Consider the following 15,674-nt stretch of genomic DNA (forward strand, 5'->3'; position numbering starts at 1 on the left):
TACCGCGAGTGAATGGAGCACCACGAGTAAGTGGTATGGTTTATGCAAGGGAGACCGTGTGTGTGAGAGAGCGGTATGTGAGGGAGATGTCGGTTGGCATGCGGGAGCACGCAGCCGCGTCTCCCGGTGTGAATGTAATGGAATGGAGTGTGAGCGTCGTAACACGCGGGAGTGCGTGTGTCGAATGGCGACGACGGCGACATGTGAGGAAAGAAAGCCGAGTAGCGGCTGTAGTTGTTTCGGGGACCGTGCCGGGTTCACCCAGCAGTGAGCACGAGGTCCGTGCTGTGCAACGCACGAGACCCCCACGTGCTCGCTTGCGAGAGTGAAGTCCCGGTCCGGAAACGCACGCGGTGGATTTGCCGATCCCACGGACGGACAAAGTTTAGGCATGATTACGGATTTGGACCGGACGGGTTCTCCACGCGATCGTGTGTGTTAAGCTCCAACGGGCAGAGCACATGTGTTCGCGTGGGGAACCCCTCGAGACGTGGGGCTTGTTTTTTTTATGCGCACGGTGACGCCATGGCTGCACGTGGGGTTGGAATCCAGCAGGAGGGGTATCCCTGCCGGATGCTACCGTCCAAGGAGGGACGAGGAACACGTGCAGCTGCATGACGTCACGGGCAGGTGTAAAGGGCGCGAGCTGCAAGTTGCCGCGCAGGTGCTGCGCATGGAAAAAAAAAAAAAGCAAGCCTCACTTTCGGGTGCACAGGATTCCTGGGCAAGGGGTGGAAGACCCCCTTACCTGGGCACAGGATGGAAACTAGTTAGGGGGAAGGGTTAGCTTAGTTAGACCGACTTCATGGGGCAGGGGTAAGTCCTCATGGAGTCCGTGGAATGGATTAGTTAGAGGGATTGTAGCCAGATTTAGGTTGGGAAATTGATTTTTGGGACATTTGAGGACAGTGACAGACTTGTGAATGTGTAGAGTTGACGTAGTTTAGCTACGTAGTGTTAAAAGGAACGTGCTTTAGTGTAAGGGACGACGTGGGAGCACGAGTTAGTTAGGGGATGTAGATAGAAGGATGGCAGAGTTCAGCGGTGAGTGTGTTGAATAGTTGGTGAGTGAAGTGGAGCCAGCGGGTCTGTGTGTATGGAGTGAATGGGGAATGCATGGTGCGATGAGTGATTGGGGGAGGAGTGACTCCCGCCCAAGGGACCCCGGGGTCAGAGTAAAGTAAGTTAGCTGGGTTAGTCAAATTGAAAAATGGAGGTCGTTTTGTTGTTGGTGGGAGTGTAGGCTCGAAACCCGTTTGGAGGGGTGCAGGAGCCCTGTTGACGGGCTGGGAGCGTGGCTGCGAAAAGTGAGTATCGCTGAGTGGGTACCCCGGGCACCAGGCTAGTCGGCCGTTTATGGCCAAGGGCCCATGGGGGGCCGGGATAGCGTAGTGGGCACGGGTGCGCCTGCTTGGTGCGGGGGCCCGGGGCGCCATATGACGCGTGGGCAGTGTTGTGGGCACGGGTGACCCTCGGAAAGGGGCCTGGGAAGCCAGCCTGCCACGTGTGCGTTTCAGGGGAGGTGCCATGGGGGGCACTCCCCGGTGTTAGGGAGCTGGTAGGCTCGGAGGCAGTGTAGTGCCCGGGGTGCCATAGCGGAAGAATCGGCAGAGGGTCGTGCCTGCCAAAGGGAGCCACGTGTCCCAGCCATGAGACCGTGTGAGGGCACGGAGAGAAAATTGGGGGCGAGGCCCGAAATTGTGAGGACACCAACACAGGCAACGGGAATCTGGGTTGTTAGAACCAATAGTTTAAGCGAGAGGAGCTTGTTGAAAGCCCCGGGGTAGTTTAACAGTTAAATGGTTAGGGTAGATTAGGAGATGTACCCCTCCGCACCATCCATCCCCTCGCTGTCGTTGTGGGCCGCTGGACCCACTTGGGTTATAGATCGCCGAACTCTGGGGAGGCCATTCTGAGGCTTCGTTGGGCCTCGACACAGGACGTTAGCTCTCCCTTACTCCCCTCCGGGAAGGGAACGTAGGGGTTGGGAGTAGGCTAGGTGACAGGATAGGTTAGCCGAACAAGGACGATAAAGGGGGTTAGGGGACGATTTATAGTGGGGAAGTAAAAATAAAAACAAAAAAATAAGTTGGGGCTAAATTGGGGTTTGACAAATTAAGGGAGTGGGTATGTACAGTGACAGGCAAAGGCGATAGGTTGGGAGGGAGACAGGTAGGTAGGTCCGAGCCCGCCTTCCGAGTGGCCAGCACCACCGCACTCCCTCCACCAACCTCCACTGAACGGCAAAGGCTGGCCAGCTTCATCTGCTGGCTGCGTTGCTGCAAGGCAGAGGCCGGCCCACTTCACCGGCAGCTGTTGCGTTGCTGCAAGGCCTGTGCCGGCCGGATCATCTGCGGCTGTTTTTCTTCAAGGCCTGTGCCGGCCAGTTCATCTGCCGGCTGTGTTTGCCTGCAGCGGCCTTCTTCTGCGGGCTGTGTTTGCCTGATCACCTTTGCCATGCCATGCCCACTGCCCCTGTTCACCAGCCCCGTTCAATTTTTGCTTTGCCCCCCCCCCCTGTTCATTTCCATGTGCGCCAGGATCCGCAAGGCAACAGTTTGCAAGCTGCGAGAACTGCCCTGTTGGCAGCTACAACACGGGCCTGCAGTGGCGGCCAGTGCACCGTGTTTGTGTCCATCCATCCATCCGTTGTGCTCATTGCGTGTGCCACTTGAGCTGGCACGGAGACTGCGTTGGTGCAGCCCATGCACCGTTGTGGTTCACTGCGTTCAGTTCAAACCATTCATGCATCCATTCGTTGTGTTCATTGCGTGTGCCACTTGAGCTGGCACGGAGACTACGTTTGTGCAGCCCATGCACCGTTGTGGTTCACTGCGTTCAGTTCAAAAGGGAAGGCCTTGGACTGCGTGTGAGCAGCCGGCCATGTTCCCTGTCACCTGCATTGTTTTGAGCCAGAGACTGCATGCGAGCAGCCTGGCTCCCTGCTAACTGCTTTCTTTTTGCAGAGTTCAGTGATCCTGGGCCATGGTTTAGTGTAAAATTTGTAAGTTAAGGTTAAGATGTACTGTACATATGAGTGCGCCCCCAGCATGTCTGTCCTAGCGCCGGCAATTTTATTTAAGTCGTCCGTGTGAGTGAGTTTGTTTAGGTAGTTACTCAGCCCTTAGGTTATTTATTTTGTGGGCACGAATACCATGAATGTCGCACTCAGGGATCCGTAGGTAAAATGTACTAGGGGAAAACTACACATGATGGCACACGAAAATTTGACGACTCGGGACGAGTCTGTAAAAAGGGGAGGGGTAGTGTTGTGGTTGACCAAATTCGCAAACCACCATTCAGGTCCCTTAGGTGAGGTATCTCGGTAAGTATATGTGTAGTTAGGCCCAAACCCGTTGTCTAGAGGGAATAAATGTCATTCATGAGGGCTACGACTCTTCAGGATAACCGTTTTTCTTTTACTATCTTTATTTTGGACCAGCCGCCATTATTACCACCACCAACCACGTCTCAACAGCCATCACACAACCACCAACCACAACGTGGCCATCACAACAACAACCACCAACCACAACGCCGCTTCACCACAACCGCCACGACCTTTACCGTCACAACTCGCCACCATCGCATCACCGTCATCTCGCGCCACTCGTGGGCACCGATGCTGGACTCGTGCGGGGCGCGCACCGAGCAGCGTGTTCAAAAACATCACGGACTTTCCGCAGAAAAACGGATCAAAAACGACTCACGCCCACTTTTGTTCTGTCCAATCGGTGAGCGAGCGGCGATTTGGCCCCGCCTCCAGGGCGTTGGAGGGGGGTCCCAATATGCAAATTCATGGAGCAAAAGCATTCACGCCCACTTTTCCTCGGGCCAATGGGAGCCAGGTGAAAGGTCGGAGGCAGAGGGTCAAAGATGAAAGAGCGAAGCCACGGGGCTTATAAAACGACTGCGATCGTCAGTCGAGAGGGCAGTTCGCAGTTGGGAGTTCGCGGAGCCAGTGAAGAGTTGGGACGAGTCAAGAGAGGAGACGGAGAGGGCGATCGGACGAAGCTGTGGAGAGGCGGCGGCGGCGAAGGCGGTTGAGGGGGTGCTCGCGTCGGATTCGGGGAACTGCGGAGGGAGAGGCCGGCGGCGCAACCGAGGTCGTGGTGGAGACGCTCGTCGCAGGACCCGAGACAGGGTTATATCCTCCTTTCCCCGAGCATCAGCAACCCCTCCTGTTTCCCCCCCGCGCTGAGATAGTGCGACAAAGGGGGCCCCCTTCCCACCCCCTACCAGAGACTGTCCGCGAGGCCCGCGGAGTTGAGGCACCACCGCCGCTCCGCGTCTCATCATCAGACGGGTAGGCCCGACACGGTCTCGGCCCCAGGGCCGCCTACCCCTCATCCTGGAGGGTGGTTCTCTTTTCTTTTGCTTTGGGAATGTGTGTTGTCGGCGCCGTCTGTGAAGTAAAATTGTATAAGTGTTGCCGTGTGCCCAGTAGTCGGATAGATCTGCATTGTTGCATTTGCTTTTTGTGTAATATTGCATTGTCTTCTTCTTTTACATGTGCTTTTGGTGGAATTGTATATGTGTGCTTTCCGTTCATCGCGAAATAAATGTGCTTATTGTTGAACTGTTTTCCCGCTTCGCTTCGTCATTTCTTTCATTGAATCCCCATCTTGCTTCACGTAAAGGGGTTGGTCGTGGGCGAAGACGCCCGATAACACTGAACAACAAATTTCAAAAAAATTTTTTTACTGGAGATGTGTAAAGTGATTAAGACTAATTTGGGTACGCTGATTTCAAAAATCATAACCGTTTTGCTGTATCACGTCAGGATTTTCAGGAACAGAAATATTCCCATTGCCTAGAAGTCAGGATTTCAATGAAATTTACATATGTCTTTAACATGTCTATTTCGTACAATTGTTGTTAACTTGTGTTATATTTCTTTCTTTCAGATAAAGATGAGTAGGCGTTCCTGTACCAATCATCCTGACAACTTCTGTTATGTCTGTGGTCGGTATACCAAAAAGATCAACAGCGAAGTATATCTACAGCAGTGAAAATGAAGGCCGCCTACTTTCACTACTTCGGGTGTAAGGTGGGGGACCAAGAACAGAGCTGGGCACCACACATCTGCTGCACAAGCTGTCACACAACCTTGACTCAGTGGTTGGTGGGCAAGCGCGCGAGCATGCCATTTGCGGTGCCCATGATATGGCGTGAGCCGCAGAATCATCATGATGATTGTTATTTCTGCTGCACAAGCATCGCCGGCTTCAACAAGAAGAATAAAGGTCACATCAAGTACGCTGACTGCGTCTCTGCTCGTAAACCTGTGCCTCATGATGACGAGAACCCCGTTCCAACACCTCCAGCTGATCAGAACATAGCTGTAAGCAGTGGTGAAGAGGATGGTGATGATGAACCTTTTGAACCCGACACTCAAGAATCACACTTTCTGAACCAGGGAGACTTAAATGATCTTGTAAGAGATCTCTCGCTGCCAAAGGCGAAGGCAGAGCTGCTTGGATCAAGGCTGCAGCAGTGGAATCTACTTGAACCTAACACCAAGATATCCTTGGTCAGAGCACGTCACAGAGACATGGCTGAGTTCTTTGAGATGGAAGACACGATGACATTCTGCAGACATCAACGGTCTGTTGAAAGAACTTGGGTGTGATCACGATCCTGCAGACTGGCGCCTCTTCATCGACTCGGGGAAGAACAGCTTGAAGGCTGTTTTGCTCCACAATGGCAATGAGAAACCATCAGTCCCACTGGCTCACGCGTTCGGCATGACAGAGACCTATGAGACTATGCGGCAGCTGCTTGATTCCATCAAGTACAATGACTTCAACTGGCACATCTGCGGAGACTTGAAAGTGGTGGCGCTGTTGTTAGGGCTGCAGTCAGGCTACACGAAATACATGTGCTTCCTTTGTCTCTGGGATAGCAGAGACGACAAGAATCACTGGACGAAGAAAGATTGGGAAGAGCGAAAAGAGCATGTACCTGGTCGACACAACGTGAAGCATGTCACCCTTGTCGACCCAGCCAAGGTTTTCCTTCCACCACTCCACATAAAGCTCGGCTTGATGAAAAGTTTTGTACGGGCAATGGATCTGAATGGGCGTGGGTTTTTATACCTCAAGGAAAAGTTTGGCAACACCTTGTCGGAGGCCAAGATCAAGGCTGGTGTCTTTGTTGGACCGCAAATCCGACAGATTATGAAGGACGAAACTTTTCCGACAACTCTAAACCCCAAAGAGCTGGCAGCGTGGAGGAGCTTCAAAGCTGTGACGGACAACTTCTTGGGGAACGAGCGCGCGGACAACTATGAAGAAATAGTGCAGCAGCTGCTGGAGTCCTTCAGGAAACTTGGCTCCAGGATGTCCCTGAAAATCCATTTCCTACACCAGCACCTGAACTTCTTCCCTGACAACTTGGGAGCAGTCTCGGACGAGCACGGCGAGCGATTCCACCAAGAGATTTCACTCATGGAGACGCGTCACCAAGGGCGGCACAACCCGAACATGATGGGCGATTTCTGCTGGTTCCTGCATCGTGAAACTGACACAGAGCAGCACAAACGCAAAGCCAAATGCCTAAAGCATTTTTAATTCCATTCTCGTGGAGTTTTTCTGTAATTTCTATAATTTTGAAGCATTCATGATGAAATAAATGAATAAATGAATTTTTGTAAATTTCATTGAAATCCTGACTTCGAGGCAATGGGAATATTTCTGTTACTGAAAATCCTGACGTGATACAGCAAAACGGTTATGATTTTTGAAATCAGCCTACCCAAATTAGTCTAAATCACTTTACACATCTCCAGTAAAAAAGTTTTGTTGTTCAGTGTAATTAATCGAACCGTCGAGGCCGACGAATAACACCGCTCGGTTATCCCGATAGTACGGAACGGGTCGCTTAAGTGGCCCGTGTCCGAAGTCGACCTGCGGCGAGGTGCGATCGCCCGGTCTACCCTCCGTGTGGGTACTTAGGTAGGTCGAATTTGGCGAGCAACCCTATCCCACGCGGGGGCCGATTGGCACGATCGCGGTGAGACCGAAAGGTCCACCCGTGACTGGTTCCCGGCGTTAGTCCGAGAGGGTCACGACTGGATTGTCCGTCCGGTGGGCGACGTGCCGCGATTCGAGTTACGTGGCCGTCAGCACGCCGGCGGGCGCGAATCCGCAACAATATGATTATCACAGCACTCTTAGTTTGCGCCCAGAAACCCGCCTTGTGAAATTTCAGGCATGTTTCCAAAGAGACTCCAACAAATGGCAGCCCTGGTAATTCCATTTATCTATTCGCTAAAGATTTTCTTTTTTTATATGATGCTGTAAGACATTCTCCTTGGGCACAAAAAAAACAGGTCCCTCGGAGGTATTGATTTTTTTGGACAGTCCACAATAAGTGTACGATGTACGATAAAGTATTTTAGCTGTTGCTAAGCAACGGAGGAGTGCATAGCAACCATTCATTTTTGTGTACAATGCTGGCCACATTGTACACATTTCACTCAAGTTTCATCAAAATCAGACTCTTTCTCTTAGAGATATTCGCAATTAACAGTTTCTGAAATGTTCGACATGTACTCGCTGAAAACCTATCTCCTCCTACAAACATTTTTTGTTAGGGCTGCAAATTGGCATGAAGGGAGCTAGATAGATTGCACACAGAACTCTAAGCTTCGATTTTGATATTATTTTTCTTCGATTTTTTGACCACTTCAAAGGGCCGTTGCTATGCCGTTGCTAGGGCCCGGGGTCCCATATTCGAAAGCACACGATTCCCAGAAATATTGGTCCGACCTACCAAATTTCATTGGAATCGGTCGAGTGGTTTAGCCCCGAGGCTTGACCAAAGTTTCGCGGACAGACAGATGGAAATGTCCAGAATAAGGGTGCTCTCAGGGCAGCCAATATAAACACACACACACACACACACACACACACACACACTATATAAACACACACACACAAACACACTATATAAACACACACACACACACACACACTATATAAACACACACACACACACACACACAGTATATAAACACACACACACACTAATACTATATAAACACACACACTAATACTATATAAACACACACACTAATACTATATAAACACACATACTAATACTATATAAACACACACACAGTATATAAACACACACACACAAACACACTATATAAACACACACACACAAACACACTATATAAACACACACACACACACACTATATAAACACACACTATATAAACACACACACACACACTATATAAACACACACACAAACACACTATATAAACACACACACAAACGCACTATATAAACACACACAGTATATAAACACACACACACACACACACACTATATAAGCACACACACAAACAGTATATAAACACACACACACACAAACAGTATATAAACACACACACACAAACAGTATATAAACACACACACACACACACACTATATATAAACACACACAAACAGTATATAAACACACACACACTATATAAACACACACACAAACAGTATATAAACACACACACTATATAAACACACACACACACACACACACACAAACACAAACAGTATATAAACACACACAGTATATAAACACACACACACAGATTATATAAACACACAGTATATAAACACACACACACACAAACAGTATATTGTTGTGGTTGACCAAATTCGCAAACCACCATTCAGGTCCCTTAGGTGCGATATCTCGGTAAGTATATGTGTAGTTAGGCCCAAACCCGTGGTCTAGTGGGAATACATGTCATTTATGCGTGCTGCGACTCTTCAGGATAGCCGTTTTTCTTTTACTATCTTTATTTTGGACCAACCGCCATTATTACCACCACCAACCACGTCTCAACAGTCGTCACAACATCAACCACCCACGACAACGCCGCTTCACCACAACAGCCACGACCTTTACCGTGACACCTCGCAACCGTCGCATCGCCACCGTTCTTGCGCCGCTTGTGGGTACCGGTATTGGACTCGTGCAGGGTGCGCGCCGAACAGCGTGTACAAAACCACGGACTTTCCGCTCCAAAAACGGATCAAAAACGACTCACGCCCACTTTTGTTCCGTCCAATCGGTGAGCGAGGGGCGATTTGGCCCCGCCTCCAGGGCGTTGGAGGGCGGTCGCTATATGCAAATTCATGGATCAAAAAGCATTCACGCCCACTTTTTCTCGGGCCAATGGGGAGCGAGGTGAAAGGTCGAAGGCAGGGGGTCAAAGGCGAAGCCACGGGGCTTATATAAGCGGCTGCGTTCGTCAGAAAGGAGTCGTCGTGTGTGCGTTGGAAGGAGTTCGCAGGAGGAAGAGTTCGGAGTTGGAGTCGGAGCGAAGAGGACGGAGCTGTGGAGAGGCGGCGGCGGCGAAGGCAGACGAGGGGGTGCTCGCGCCGGTGCCGGGAGCTGCACACCAGGGAGGCCGACGGCGCGACCTGGTCGAGGTGGAGACGCTCGTCGCGGGACCCGAGACAGAGTAAAAATCCTCCTTTCCCCGAGCATCAGCAACCCCCTCCTGTTTCCCCCCGCGCTGAGATAGTGCGACCAAGGGGGCCCCCTTCCCACCCCCCTACCAGACACTGTCCGCGAGGCCCGCGGAGTTGAGGCACCACCGCCGCTCCGCGTCTCATCACCAGACGGTTAGGCCCGACACAGTCTCGGCCCCAGGCCCGCCTACCCCCTCATCCTGGAGGGTGGTTCTCTTTTCTTTGCTTTGGGAATGTGTGTTGTCGGCGCCGTCTGTGAAGTAAAATTGTATAAGTGTTGCCGTGTGCTCGCGTAATCGGTATTAGATCTGCATTGTCGCATTTGCTTTTTGTCTTCTTCTTTTCTATGTGCTTTTGGTGGAATTGTATATGTGTGCTTTCCGTTCATCGCGAATAAATGTGCTTTATGTTGAACTGTTTCCCGCTTCGCTTCGTCATTTCTCTCATTGAATCCTCATCTTGCTTCACGTAAAGGGTTGGTAGTGGGCTGAATACGCCCGATAATTAATCGAACCGTCGAGGCCGACGATAACACCACCGGTTATCCCGATAGTACGGAACGGGTCGCTTAAGTGGCCCGTGTCCGAAGTCGACCTGCGGCGAGGTGCGATCGCCCGGTCTACCCTCCGTGTGGGTACTTAGGTAGGTCGAATTTGGCGAGCAACCCTATCCCACGCGGGGGCCGATTGGCTCGATCGCGGTGAGACCGAAAGGTCCACCCGTGACTGGTTCCCGGCGTTAGTCCGAGAGGGTCACGACTGGATTGTCCGTCCGGTGGGCGGCGTGCCGCGATTCGAGTTACGTGGCCGTCAGCACGCCGGCGGGCGCGAATCCGTAACAATATAAACACACAAACAGTATATAAACACACACACACAAACAGTATATAAACACACAAACACAGTATATAAACAAACACACACGGTATATAAACACACACAGACATTATATAAACACACACACAGATTATATAAACACACAGACAGTATATAAACACACAAACACACACAGTATATAAACACACGCACACACAGAGTATATAAACACACACACAGAGTATATAAACACACACACACACAGTATATAAACACACACACACAAACAGTATATAAACACACACACACACAAACAGTATATAAACACACACAGTATATAAACACACAGTATATAAACACACACACACACAGTATATAAACACACACACACACAAACAGTATATACACACACACGGTATATAAACACAAACAGTATATAAACACACACACGTTATTTTTATTTTTCGCTCCATTTGTCGTGTTTCTATATTTAATTAGTTTTATTCATTCCTCTGTACATTCTCCTTCACTCACCACCGTTTCTCACCTCCATGTTCACCTTCACCGTGAGCTCACTCACCCTGAGAGGAAACATCATTTTGTAGACTCGGCCCGTCCAGCGATCCCCAATCTCCAGAGAGAAATGAGGTTCCAGCGGCCCAAGGAAACGAGGCCAAGGGAGCCCGGGCCTGCTTGAGAGGCCGAACCTTTATTGTCCGAGTTACACGGCCTTGTCGAAGCCCAGGCCGCCGCGCCAGGAATGGCCTTGGACGGCAACATGGCGGAGCGAGGGGTGGGGAGCCATTGAGAGCGGGGGGGAGGAGGGGAGGAGCCCGACCTGATTGGCAGATGGTAATTGGGAGTGATGTTTGTTCGAGACGAAGATTCTGATTCCTCGTGAGGGTGAAAATGCGATTGATGTCATCAAATAAAAATAATAATTAATAATAATTTTATTATTTTTAATATTAATTATTCGTATTATTATTAATTACTATTATTATTATTAACCAAGTAATTAACCAAGTAATGCTCGAGAAAAGTTCATTATTATTAATTATAATTAATAATAATGAACTTTTCTCAAGCATTACTTGGTTCCTCCTCAGAACACCAGGGAAGTTCAGCACACACACACACACACACACACACACACACACACACACACACACACACACACACACACACACACACACACACACACACACACACACACACACACACACACACACACACACACACACACACACACACACGTTTCTTTGACTGTGCCATATTTTCTATCGTCCTGCATTTCCCACAAGCGATGAAATGTTCCTTCTTTTGTATGGTCTGCCACACTGCACATACCATATACAGGAGCATTTTCTACGCCCCTGGCATTCCCCCCGAGAATGGAACGGTTTCTCTGTATTACATACGGTATTCCATGTTCACAGTTTTCTTCTGCAATTCGAGCACCTGAAAAACCAATGTTTTATTCCCAAGTCCACTTTTATTTATTCGATGTCCCAAATTATGTGGCTGCGGGTAACATCAAAGTCTCAACAAGTGTCCCTCGATTCATATTCAACATTTCATGAACTTTCATCCAACAGTTCATAAGTTACGGGTCCTCACTTTGCACGATTTTACTACCGCAGTCGAAATGTTTTACGTCCAACTTTTTGGTGTTCGCCCCTCTGAGCAAAAAGTCGTAAAAGAGCAAACATTATGGCACTTAGGTGGAATTTGTTTGGAAAGCCATGAATTGGACATATTGGCTGATGTATATTCCAAGTTTCAGCTCGTTTCAATGTATAGCCTTTGAGATATGAGCGCCAACACATTACGGACAGACAGACAGACAGACAGACAGACAGACAGACACCAAAGTGAGCTTTTAGCGTTTTCGTTAAAAACTCAAGAATGTGGAAATGGACGTTGCTGAAATTTGGAACATATTACCTCGACATACAAAGGATTTATTTCTGAAATTTCCAGACGATTTTGTCCTGAAGAAGCTGAGAAATGAGTTTTCAGTCCCTGTGTTAAAGTTGCACACTGAGAAATGGTCCCATGTAAATGGAGAGGTGCTTTGTACCTCCCTTGATTTAAACACACCTTTGGAAAATAATTTGGAAGGTGCTCATCATGAGAAACCAAAATAAGCCTGAATAAGATGGCGCCACGCCGTTTTGGTCAGCCCGAAGTCAGCTCGCAAGAGTATTTTGACCTGCTCTCTAACACCTCGACTTTGAACAGGCCACAATGGTTTCTGAACGATAAAAAAAATTCTTCACTTTCCTCACTTACAGTATATCATCGAAAGCCTGTTCATCAAACTGACGAATCGCTGGAAACATTGCAATGCTTATAAACACCGGGACGTGCCAGGATTCGTACCTTTATTTCATTTCCGCACATGCCATAACCTCAAAAATCTCTTGATCTTAACGAATTTCAAAATTTAAACTTCTTTCTTGACTTCAGCAGTATTTCCGACTATGAAAAAAAAGTGTTCAGATGTTCAATTCGAACATCACTCGACATTCCAGGGGTCAACAGGTGCACGCTGTTTATTTCACTGATCGGCAATCGCAAATCACTTACCAAGCCAGCCATTCCTTATCAACCGTTTCACTGGAGTGTTTAAGCCAGCGCTCTACAATATTCGTACTGTCACCGAATACGTCGATCAACTTGAACAGAGTTCAGGACCCACCCGCCTGTGTTTGGCTGTGCGGTGAGTCAGGCAGTGGTTCGCTCGCTGAAAATGTGCAATTTATTTTCCATCGCGTTTCCCCTTTTTGTACGATCTTCGTGCATCATAGGACCTGTCACTTCAGCATAGAGATACATATTTCAAAAAATTAAACGAAAAGTTTCTTCAACCGTTTGGAGTGCTTCCTTGAGTGGTTCAGGCAATTGGCGAGCGCTATTCAAGTTTCTTTGGCGATACTGTTACAAATTTGGAAGCCTTGTGCACACAGACAGACAGCTGTCCCCTATAGTATAGCTAAGTTATATCGATAAGTATGTGTTTATAGTTAGAATCCATCCCCTAGTCTAGTGGGAATTGGATGTTCATGTGCTGCAGAGTTATTTTGATAGTTAGGATTTTTACTACAATAACAACACTGCTCGAGGAATTGTCCGTGCTGTTCGCGCGCTCACAAAGCGTTTCGTTCTGGCCTGGCACCAAATGAGAAAATGCATCATTTTTCGGCCAATGGGTGACGAACGCAACAGAGCCGAGCGGTCCTTTGCAAGAAGGCAGAGCCGCGACACGCAGTCCGCCCAATGAGAGCAGGCCACGCACGAGCGGACCACGCCCGAGAAGGACGATGAAGGAAAGGAGAAAATATGATTGCGCCCGTCAGCTCAAGCATGTGTTCTGGTCCCATCTCGCTGACGCTGGTCTGGTCTGCTCGACGTTGGTCTGGCCTCATCTCATCGCTGGATTGCGTCTAGCTGCCCTGGTCCGTCTTCTGGTGACTGGAGCTCCGGGAAGGGGGACAGCCAGCCACGTTCTCGTCCCTCAGCTCGACTTCCCTCCGAGCTGAAGGATTAATAAAGACCTCGAGGTCCATCTCTCTTTCTGGGTGTGTGTGTGTGTGTGTGTGTGTGTGTGTGTGTGTGTGTGTGTGTGTGTGTGTGTGTGTGTGTGTGTGTGTGTGTGTGTGTGTGTGTGTGTGTGTGTGTCCTGTGGGCCCGTCTTTAAGTAGCAACTGATTAAGTGCTTTGCTGTACATTATTCGCATTCCATATAGTCGGTTTAACTCTGCCCTTTATTGTTCCTTCCCCCTATTGTAAATAAATATTCCTTTTGTTGAATGTTTCAGCTCGTTTCTGTCCTTTCCTTCATTGGTTTAGCACAGTGCGTGTTGGGTGATTAAAAAGGCCGTTGCTGCTGCAGTGGTGCATTTGGACCGACGGGACCTCGGTAACCATCCGCTCGGGTTACGCACGCTGTCGAGCATGGTTACGGCTTGTCCTGTTCGAGCTCCATCGAGGGTGTGAATTCCTCGGTAGCTCGCCACGTGGGCCTCTAGGTATTTTGAAGTTTGGCAAATAACCCTGTGCCCACACGGTTGATTTAATTGACGATTCACGGTCCTGTACCTTCGGAGTTATCCGAGGGTGACGATCTGAATTCTGGGTGTTCGGTGGAGCCGACTCTACTGCTCCATTTGGCGGTCGTGCTTGCAGCCAATACCTGGCCCACAACAATACGGCGGCTCAGTTCTCCATGGGGGACATTTCCAGAGAAAAAGAAGGCAAAATAAACGAGAAAAAGAGCAATCAGAGATTGCAGACCCTCGCCAGGACTTGTTTTGTGTGGTGTTTGTGTACTGGTGTGTTATGTAATTAATGAGACATAATGAGAACTGCCACTTTATAACTGCTGGCAGTGATGAACGGGTACCAAGACGTCCTGCTTTGATTGCACACCTCACCCTGACTCATGACGTTTTTATTATTATTCAATTGAAATCAGAATGGGATTAAAATAAATTAAATTCAAATCAAATGGAAGACCAAACAGTTACATTCCTGCATTGGAATAATCAGAAGGAACCCGAAAAAGCAAATATGAAGTCATCAGGAGGAACCTGGATAGGATTCACATTTCAGATGCTACTCCTCTACCCTCAAACCCATCCAGGCACAGCCAAGTGAGCCTAACTCAAAAAAAAAAAAATAAACCAATGTCACCTGCAGGGTGACCCGTATCTTGCCAAAAGGTGACCACGTGTGACTTCTTTAAGGTCACACTGAGTTGAACAGAGCTGCTATCCACCAGGAGCGACTCCTTGAGGAATATCTGCCTACGAGAGATTCCGATGAGAATCGTTCTACAGAGTAACCATGAAAAATATGCTTTTGCCTCATAATGTCACCAAATGACATCATAATGTCTCAAGCTTGACATATCTAGAAAGCACTCATCGAGGTGTTCAATTTGAGGTACTAAACAATATGGTTCCTAAAACTTTAAAATTTGACCTTGGGGTGAAATATGTTTGACCTGAGGCGCTAACCATGAAGGTCAAGGCCAATCGCCACCAAAAATTAATCAGCTGAGCGCCAGACCATGAACTATATTCCCATGAAGTTTGAAGATGATCCGATCAAAATTACTCAAAAAATAAGGGTTTCGTCGACTCCCCTGATTTGCAACAAAGTGACCTTGACCTTCAAAATTTTATGCGCTGAAAGGGACCTCTATAGACCTCTGATATGCGAAGTTACAAAAATTTCCAATGATAACTGTGCTCTGCAGAGTGATTTATACGTGCTTACAGACCAAAAAAAAAAAAATCAAAAAAAATAAAAACATATGAAGGTCAAGGCCAATCGCCACCGAAAATTAATCAACTGAGCG

General features: G+C 48.6%; 1 protein-coding gene across 2 annotated transcripts in view; it reads right to left on the minus strand.

Annotated features, from left to right (window-relative positions):
* Positions 1-11,122, minus strand: part of ZRANB1 (zinc finger RANBP2-type containing 1) — a 54,553-nt gene extending 43,431 nt beyond the window's left edge. Inside the window, exon 1 of one of the 2 annotated variants that reach the window (XM_085870465.1) lies at positions 10,887-11,122. The gene's annotated coding sequence lies outside the window, so the exon portion shown is untranslated. Of the gene's footprint in view, positions 1-10,853 lie in introns of both variants that reach the window. The other variant, XM_085870475.1, reaches the window with a different exon arrangement.
* Between the last annotated feature and the right edge of the window lie 4,552 nt (positions 11,123-15,674).

The sequence above is a fragment of the Eptatretus burgeri genome, chromosome 1 (assembly GCF_056783735.1).
Source record: "Eptatretus burgeri isolate ZD-2024b chromosome 1, Ebu_testis_v1, whole genome shotgun sequence".
Lineage (NCBI taxonomy): Eukaryota > Metazoa > Chordata > Myxini > Myxiniformes > Myxinidae > Eptatretus > Eptatretus burgeri.